Source organism: Aotus nancymaae, unplaced genomic scaffold (genome assembly GCF_030222135.1).
Source record: "Aotus nancymaae isolate 86718 unplaced genomic scaffold, 86718_ANA_hifiasm-v0.15.2.pri h1tg000007l, whole genome shotgun sequence".
Lineage (NCBI taxonomy): Eukaryota > Metazoa > Chordata > Mammalia > Primates > Aotidae > Aotus > Aotus nancymaae.
The window spans coordinates 15,961,049-15,970,694 of record NW_026988418.1 but is presented as its reverse complement, the minus strand read 5'-3'; positions in this window follow the sequence as shown (position 1 = coordinate 15,970,694).

Sequence of the window (9,646 nt, the reverse complement as noted above, 5' to 3'; positions counted from 1 at the left end):
TGCCTCATCTTGAATAGCTGTCTAAATAAAAATAAAAAAGGCCGGGCGCGGTGGCTCACGCCTGTAATCCCAGCACTTTGGGAGACCAAGGCAGGTGGATCACGAGGTCAAGAGATCGAGACCATCCTGGTCAACATGGTGAAACCCTGTCTCTACTAAAAATACAAAAAATTTGCTGGGCATGGTGGTACGTGCCTGTAATCCCAGCTACTCAGGAGGCTGAGGCAGGAGAATTGCCTGAACCCGGGAGGCGGAGGTTGCGGTGAGCTGAGATCACACCATTGCACTCCAGCCTGGGTAACAAGAGCTAAACTCCGTCTCAAAATAAGTAAATAAATAAATAAATAAATAAGAAAATGACAGGAAATCCATTATTCCAAATGGCACTGTAGTAGTTTATGTCATTTTTCAATAGGTTCAAAATTTTGCAATGTGGTTATGTTATTTTAAATAAAAATATTTAAAGTTTGAACTGAAGTCACTCATCGAGTGTTTTCATAGATAACTACTGAATTTTCTTCCCTTTCAATGATTTCCAAGGATGAATATAAAACTGATATTTCTCTAGTCAACAAGATATATGCGGTTTGAGATCCTCTCTGGGTCAGAGAATCTGTTCTCCATCTTCCTTTCTCCAAAGCAGACTCTGCACTGCCCCTACAGTTTACTTTCCAAAACAGAGATACAATCATATAATTCTCCCACTTCAAAACTTTGGATGCTCCCCAATGTTTGCAGGATCAAATCTAAGCAATTTAATATGGCTCCTAAGACCTTTTTTTTTTTTTTTTTTTTTTGAAACAAAGTTACACTCTGTTTCCCAGGCTGGAGTGCAATGGTGCAATCTCAGCTCACTAAACCTCCCCTCCTGAGTTCAAGCAATTCTCCTGCCCCAGCCTCCTGAGTAGCTGGGATTACAGGCGCACACCACCACACCCAGATAATTTTTGTATTTTTAGTAGAGACAGGGTTTCACCATGTTGGCCAGGCTGGTCTCAAACTCCTGACCTCAGGTGATCTGCCCACCTCGGCCTCCCAGAGTGCTGGGATTATAGGCGTGAGCCACTCTGCTGGCCCTTTTACTATCTATTGTCATTCCATCTCTCCAACTTTATCTCCCAGCTGTCTGCTAACCAGTTTTTCTTCCTCTCTGTATGTGATATCAGACTACTTGCCATTCCTTAAACATTTATTATATATTTAACATATATTAACTATTAATATTTTTCACTTTTTTTTTTTAGACAAAGTCTTGATCTGTCTCCCAGGCTGGAGTACAGTGGCATGATCTCAGCTCACTGCAACCTCTGCCTCCTGGGTTCATACAATTCTCCTGTCTCAGCCTCCCAAGTAGCTGGGACTACAGGCACCTGCCATAACACCTGGCTAATTTTTGTATTTTTAGTAGAGACAGAGTTTCACTATGTTGGCCAGGTGGGTCTCGAACGCCTCACCTCCTGATCTGCCCACCTCGGCCTCCCAAAGTGCTGGGATTACGGGCATGAGCCACCGCGCCTGGCCCAACACAGTACCTTTTTAAGTTTCCCCCACCCGAGAATATGAGTGTTAAATATCTGTCATGTGCCAGTGTTCTCTCATTCTGCATCCATGGTAGACATTTCTAATTCACTATTTTTTCTTGTTGTGCCTATCTTGGGCTTTAGGTTCTTTTTTAAACTGCATACCAGCAGCCACTACTAGTTGTTAAGAACTGGCACTAGTGAAATTTCCCAGGAGGAGAATGACGTCTTCTACATCTCCACCTTCATCTCCACCACTCACAACACATTTAATAAATTATTTAAGTCTTAACTGATTCTATCACTAATATCTCTCTAATCTGCCCTTTTTCCCACTCCTACTGCTTTCTTTTTATTTGAGTGCAGTGGTGCAACCTCAGCTCTGCATCCTCTGCCTCCTGGGTTCAAGCAATTCTTGTGCCTCAGCCTCCCAAGTAGCTGGGATTACAGGTGCGTGCCACCACACCTGGCTAATTTTGTATTTTTAGTGGAGACAGGGTTTCACCGTGTTGGCCAAGCTGGTCTTTAACTCCTGACCTCAAGTGATTCACCCACCTCGGCCTCCCAAAGTGCTGGAATTACAGGCGTGAGCCACCTCGCTGGCCTACTGCTTCTATTTATATAATCTCTCACTTGATTTTCTGCAACAGTCCCTTACTGTTTCCCCTGCTTTCAGTTTGGCTCTTTTATTCTTTTTTTTTTTTTTTTTTTTTTTTTTTGAGACAGAGTCTTGCTCTGTCACCAGGCGCCAGGCTGGAGTGCAGTGGCACAATCTCAGCTCACTGCAATCTCTGCCTCCTGGGTTCAAGCGATTCTCCTGCCTCAGCCTCCTGAGTAGCTGGGACTATAGGCGCACACCACCATGCCCAGCTAATTTTTGTATTTTTTAGTAGAGACGGGGTTTCACCATGTCGGCCAGGGTGGTCTCGATCTCTTGACCTCGTAATCCGCCCTCCTCAGCCTCTCAAAGTGTTGGGATTAGAGGCATGAGCCACCACGCCCGGCCGGCTCTTTTACCCTTTTCCACACACTGCTGTTTTCTCTCCAGAAGAAAACAGCATATTTTAAATATCCAAATATGACTACCTCATTATCCTGGGTAAGACCCTTGAAGGACTACCTTTGCAGTTAAGCATTAAGTGCTTAGCATGGTGGCCTCACGATCTTGCCCCACTCATCTCCTCACTACCATCTCCTATACCTTGGCCCCCCGCCCTGTATGCCAACATATGTAGGTTCCTGAATCGTGCCCTGCCCCTTTTCTCTTCTGAGTCTTGAATTCTGTTTTCTCCACCTGGCTAAGTCCACTCAGTCTTCAAGATTCAAATGTCTTTTACTATTTTCTTTTTTTTGAGACAGGATCTCACTCTGTCACCCAGGCTGGAGTGTAGTGGTACCATCTTGGCTCACTGCAACCTCTGCTTCCTGGGCTCAAATGATCCTTCCAACTCTGCCTCCTGAGTAGCTGGGGCCACAGGCACATGCCACTACATGCCTGGCTAATTTTTTGTATTTTTAGTAGAGATAAGGTTTCGCCATGTTGCCCAGGCTGGTCTTGTACTCCTAGACTCAAGTGATCTGCCTGCCTCAGCCTCCCAAAGTGCTGGGATTCCAAGTGTGAGCCATAGCACAGGCCCCAAATTTTTGTTGATCATTCTTTCCCTACTAAAGTTATTCTCTCCCTGGAAAAATCAATTATCTCTTATTTGTGTACTCATAATACTTTATACAGATCTTCATTGTGGCAATTACATTATCTGTTTGCATTTCTGACATCCTTGAAGGGAGAGAACTTTATAGCTCCAGAACTCATCAGACTGCTTAACATTTTCCTGTAATTTAAAAAACTGTGGTAAGGGCCAAGTGCAGTGGCTCACGCCTGTAATCCCAACACTTTTGGGGAGGTGAAGGCCAGAGGATTGCTTGAGCCCAGAAGTTCAAGACCAACCTGGGCAACATCATAAGACTTTGTCTCCTCTTCAAAAACTTAAAAAATTGTGGAGCTGGGAGATCAAGGCTGCAATGAGCTGTGATTGTGCCTCTGCCTGGATGACAGAGCAATACCCTGTCCCCCTCCCCAAAATGTGATAGAAATACACATAACATAAAATTTACTATGTTGACCAGTGCAGTGGCTCACACCTGTAATCCCAGCACTTTGAAGGCCGAGGTGGGTGGATCACCTGAGGTCAGGAGTTCAAGACCAGCCTTGCCAACATGGTGAAACCCCATCTCTACCAAAAATACAAAATTAGCTGGGTGGCATTTACATGTAATCCCAGCTACCCGGGAGGCTGAGGTATGAGAATCGCTTGAACCCGGGAGGTGGAGGTTGTAGTGAACTGAGATCACACCATTGCACTCCAGCCTAGGAGACAAGAATGAAACTCTGTCTCAAAAAAAAAAAAAAGTACTATGTTTATCATTGTAAAGTACACAGTTCAATGATATTAAGTATATTCATATTGTTGTTCAACCATCACCATCATCCATCTCCAGCATTTTTTCTTTAATAATTTTTTTTTAGAGACAGAGTCTTGCTCTGTTATGCAGGCTGGAGGACAGTGGCACAATCAGAGCTTACTGCAGCCCCAACTTCTGGGTTCAAGGGATCCACGTAACTCAGCCTCCCAAGTAGCTGAGACTACAGGCGCACGCCACCATGACTGGCTTATTTTTAAAAATCGTTTTTGTAGAGATGGGGTCTTGCTATGTTGCCCAGGCTGGTCTTGAACTCCTGCCCTCAAGAGATCCTCCAGCATCAGCCTCCCAAAGTGCTGGGATTATAGGCATGAGTCACTGCACCCAGCCCACTTTCTTTATCTGATAAAACTGAAACTCTATGCCAGTTAAATGATAACTCCCTAGTCTCCCCTCCCCACACCCGCTGGCAACTACCACCCTACTATGTGTCTATGATTTTGACTATGATAATCACCTCATAAAAGTGGAATCATACAGTATATATCTTTCTGTAACTGGCTGATTTCATTTACCATAACATCCTAATGTTCATCCACGTTGGAGCAGACTGCAGAATATCCTTCCTTTTTAAGGCTGAATAACATTCCACTGTGTGGATATACCAATTCTGTTTATCCAGTCATACACCAACGGACACTTGGGATTGTTTCCACATTTTAGCTACTGTGAATAATTCTGCTGTGAACATGGATGTACCCATATCTCTCTGAGACCATGCTTTAAATTATTTTTCAATTATTTTGGGTATATACCTGGAAGTGGAATTGCTGGATTGCATAATTCTTTCTTGCTTGCTTTTTTTTTTTTGGTCGCCCAGGCTGGAGTGCAGTGGTGCAATCTTGGCTCACTGCATCCTCCACCTCCCAGGTTCAAGCAATTCTTATGTGCCAGCCTCCCAAGTGGCTGGGACTACAGTTGTGTGCCACCACATCTGGCTAATTTTTGTAGTATTAGTAGAGATAGGGTTTCACCATGTTGGCCAGACTAGTCTCGAACTCTTGACCTCAAGTGAGCTGTCTGTCTTGTCCTCCCAAAATGCTGAGATTACAAGTGTGAGCCAGCACACCCAGCTGATAATTCTATTTTTAATTTTTGGAGAAACCACTATACTGTTTTCCACAGTGACTATCATTTTACATTTCCACCAAGAGTGTACAAAGCTTCCAATTTCTCCACATTCACACCAACTCTTGTTATTTTCTGTGTTTTGGTAGAGATGGGGTCTCCCTATCTTGGCCAGGCTGGTCTTCAACTTTTTTTGTTTTGTTTTAATAGTAGCCATCCTAATGGGTATGAAGTGGGATCTCATTGTAGTTTTCATTTACATTTCCTTTATGATTAGTGCTGATCATTATCTTATACATTCTTTGGAGAAATATCTGTTCAAGTTATTTGCGTATTTTTCAGTTGGGTTTTTTTGGTTGTTGTTGCTGAGTTACAAATATTTTCTCCCATCCTGCGGGTTGCCTTTTTACTCCATTGATCATATCTTTGTTTTTTCTTTTCTTCTTTCCCTTGTCTCCCTTCCTCACTTCTTTTGTAGATAAGTCTTGCCATGTCACCTACTGTGATTCCTGGACTCAAGCCGTCCTGTCACCTCAGTCTCTTGCATAGCAGTGACTATAGGTGCATGCCAGTGCTCCCAGTTCTTACAGTGTCTTTTGAAAAACAAATGTTTTACATTTTCATACAGTCCAATTTTTTTTTTTCTTTTGTTGCTTGTGCCTTTGGCGTCACATCCAAGAAATTGTTGCCAAATCCAATGTTGCAAAGCTCTTGCCCTATGTTTTATTCTAAGAGTTTTATAGTTTTAGGTCTTATATTTAGGTCATGGATCCATCTGAGTTAATTTCTGTATATCATCTAAGGTGAGGGGCCAAGTTCATTCTTTTGCATCTGGGTTTTCTGTTTTCCCAGCATCATTTACTGAAAAGCCTGTCTCTATTGAATGGTCTTGGTATCCTTGTTGAAAATCATTTGACCATATATGTGAGAATTTATTTTCGGAGAGAGGACATTACATTTTGTAGAGTCCAAAGATTCATCAGACTGAAGACTGTTCTAATACATTAGAATTGGTCAGAGGGACATTGTTTAGAATGGAGTTGGATCTCATTTTTGTTTAAGAGAGAGATTTGACTTAGAGGAAGGTAGATTAGTGGATTTAAAGGAAGTTCATGTCAGAATCATAGATTTTTAGAGCCAGATGTGGTGGCTTATGCCTGTAATCCCAGCACTCTGGGAGGCTATGGCTGTAGGATCACTTGAGCCCAGGGGTTTGAGACTAGCCTGGGCAACATGGTGAGACCACCACCTCTACAAAAAACAAAATATTAGCCAGGCATAGTGATGTGTGCCTGTAGTCCTAGTCACTCGGGAGGCTGAGGTGGGAGGATGGCTTGAGCCCAGGAGGTCAAGGGTGTAATAAACTGTGATCATGCCACTGCACTCCAGCTTGGGTGACAGAGTAAGACCCTGTCTCAAAAAAATAAAAAAGAATTGGGCCGGGCACAGTGGCTCACGCCTGTAATCCCAACACTTTGGAAGGCTGAGGCAGGTGGATTACCTGAGATCAGGGAGTTCGAGACCAGCCTAACCAAATGGTGAAACCCCGTCTCTACTAAAAATCCAAAAAGTAGCTAGGCATGGTGGTGCATGCCTGTAATCGCAGCTACTCGAAAGGCTGAGGCAGGAGAATCGCTTGAACCTGGGAGGCGGAGGTTGCAGTGAGCTAAGATTGTACCATTGCACTCCAGCCTGGGCAACAAGAGTGAAACTCCATCTCAAAATAATAATAATAATAATAATAAATGAAAATAAAAAAGAATTATGGAGTTTTAGACTCCTTTCCTGCCGTAGTTCATCTGGTTCACACCCTTTTCTTTCTTTTACATGTTTTTTAAGAGTCAGGGTGCCATATTGTCACCCAGCCTGGAGTCCAGAGGAACATTCACTGACTGAATCCTTGAACCCCTGGGCTCAAGTGATTCTCTCAACTCAGTCTCTGAAGTAGCTGAGACTACAGATGTGCACCACCATTCCTGGTTAAATTTTTAATTTAATTTAATTTATTATTTTTTTGAGACAGAGTCTCCTTCTGCCATCCAGGCTGGAGGGCAGTGGCATGAGTAGCTTGCCACAGCCTCCTGAGTAGCTGGGACTACAGTTGTGTGCTACGCCCAGCTAACCTTTATATTTTTTAGTAGAGATGGAATTTTACCATGTTGGCCAGGCTGGTCTCAAACTCCTGGCTGCAAGTGATCTGCCTGTTTTGGCCTCCCAAAGTGCTGTGATTATAGGCGTGAGCCATGATGCCCAGCCAATTTTTAATTTTTAATTTTATTTTGAGATGGAGTCTCACTCTGTCACCCAGGCTGGAGTGCAATGGCATGGTCTCAGCTCACTGCAACCTCTGCCTCCTGGGTTCAAGCGATTCTCCTGCCTCAGCCCCTCGAGTAGCTGGGATTACAGGAACCGGCCACCACGCCTGGCTAATTTTTGTATTTTTAGTACAGACGGGGTTTCACCATGTTGGCCAGGCTTGTCTCGAATTCCTGACCTCGTGATTCGCCCGCCTCAGCCTCCCAAAGTGCTAGATTACAGGTGTGAGCCACTGTACCCAGTCTTTTTTTTTTTTTTTTAATGGGGGTCTCACTATGTTGCCCAGGCTAATCTCAAGCTCCTGGCCTTGATCCTCTTGCCTCAGCCTCCCAAATTGCTGGGATTACAGGTGTGAACCACCATGCTTGGCTCCCTTGTTTTTATGTATAAAGAAAAAGAAGGCTGATGTTATTCCTGAGGCCAGGATTACCAACGAATATGTATCACAGAAGGAAAAATTCAGCTCAGTTGGGGAAACACTTCTAATTCTTAGAATAGGTAGATTTGGTAAGGAATGAGCTCTCCATAGCTACGAATGTTCAAATAGAAGTTAGATGAGCACCTGCAGTAGAAGGCAAGTCTGAACATCTCTCTCCTTGTTTACATGTTCTGTGATTGCCTAGTAACTTCAGAATAAAGGCTCGCTTTTTAAAAAATGATGTGGTCCTAGTCTAACTTTATAGTATCATCTTCTGCCACGTGTATATGTTCTTGATATCCCTAACTGTATGAACGCTAATGTCCTTTTAAATTCGAAAATATTATTCACTTAAAAAAAAATGCCACCTTGGCGGGGGTGGGGAGTTGGGGAGGGATAGCATGGGGAGAAATGCCAGATATAGGTGAAGGGGAGGGAGGCAGCAAATCATACTTCCACGTGTGCACCTGTGCAACAACCTTGCATGTTATTCACATGTACCCCAAAACCTAAAATGCAATTAAAAAAAAAAAATGCCACCTTAAAAAAAACTGTTTCTAATGTTTCAATGAAGTAAGCTACAGGGAGTGGCTGTTGTTTAAAATTCCACACACAGAATCCTCAGGACAGAGGAAATGGAGTCAACAGGTAGCAAGTACACACATGTGCTAGTGTGAGTCTAAAGGCACATGAAATCCAAATGGGGCAGATGAGAAGGAACTAATTTCCGCCCCCCCCCCCCCCCCACTTACTGGTATTCAAGAGAAGAAACTAAATTTTAAGAAGAAAGGGAATTCGTTTTTGTGGAACATTTACTATGAAATAGGCATTTTTACACATTTTATCTTAATTACTTTTAAGAAGGAAAACAGACGAAGAGAAGTAAATTCTTTACACCGTCTTGAGGTGAGCATATACCTTAAGAGCTTTGACATTGTCATGGTCTTTGCAAGAATCACAAAAATTTTAAACACTGACAGTATCTTATGCTTTATAGACAATTTAAAGTGTCAACAAGCAATTTCTGAGTGCTTTCGATGTGTCAGGATTATGCTGGGTGCTGAAAATACAAAGATGAAGGAGACTTGGTTTGGACCACATCATGGGTGTGATGCACTGTTTTTCACTGGAGATCATTATCACCCAGAGTCTATAGTCTCTCTTCTTAAAGGAATCAAGTGCACAGAAAAAAAATGGGGTTCATAGAAACAGCTTAGCAGGTCTGATTGTATCTCTCCCTTGCTTACAAGTGATCAGTGATTCCCCAATAACTACAATATAAAATCTGCTCTTTTTTTTTCCGGTGGCATACAGGACCCTTAATGATCAAACAGCAGAACTTGGATTGAACAGACTTAGGCACCTTTCTTTTTTTTTTTTTGAGATGGAGTCTTGCTCTGTTACCCAGTCTGGAGTGCTGAGGCACGATCTCAGCTCACTGCAACCTCTGCCTCCCCGGTTCAAGCGATTCTCTTGCCTCAGCCTCCCGAGTGAGTAGCTGGGATTATAGGCACCTGCCACCATGCCTGGCTAATTTTTGGATTTTTAGTAGAGATGGGGTTTCATGGTTTTGGCCAGGCTGGTCTTGAACTCCTGACCTCAGTGATCTGCCCACCTCAGCCTCCCAAAGTGCTGGGATTAGGCACCTTTCTTGTCATGATTTTACTTACCAAGTCACCTTTTCATTCAATATTATTAGTTATTAAGTTTTCTTATTCACCTAGGAAGACAATAGAATATGAATATTGATCCACTGAGTAATTGTATTCCTCATGAGATATAATGAATTAACATTTTTGCTGCAAGTTATTTTCACTTGGGTTTGGATGAAACTAAATTTTCA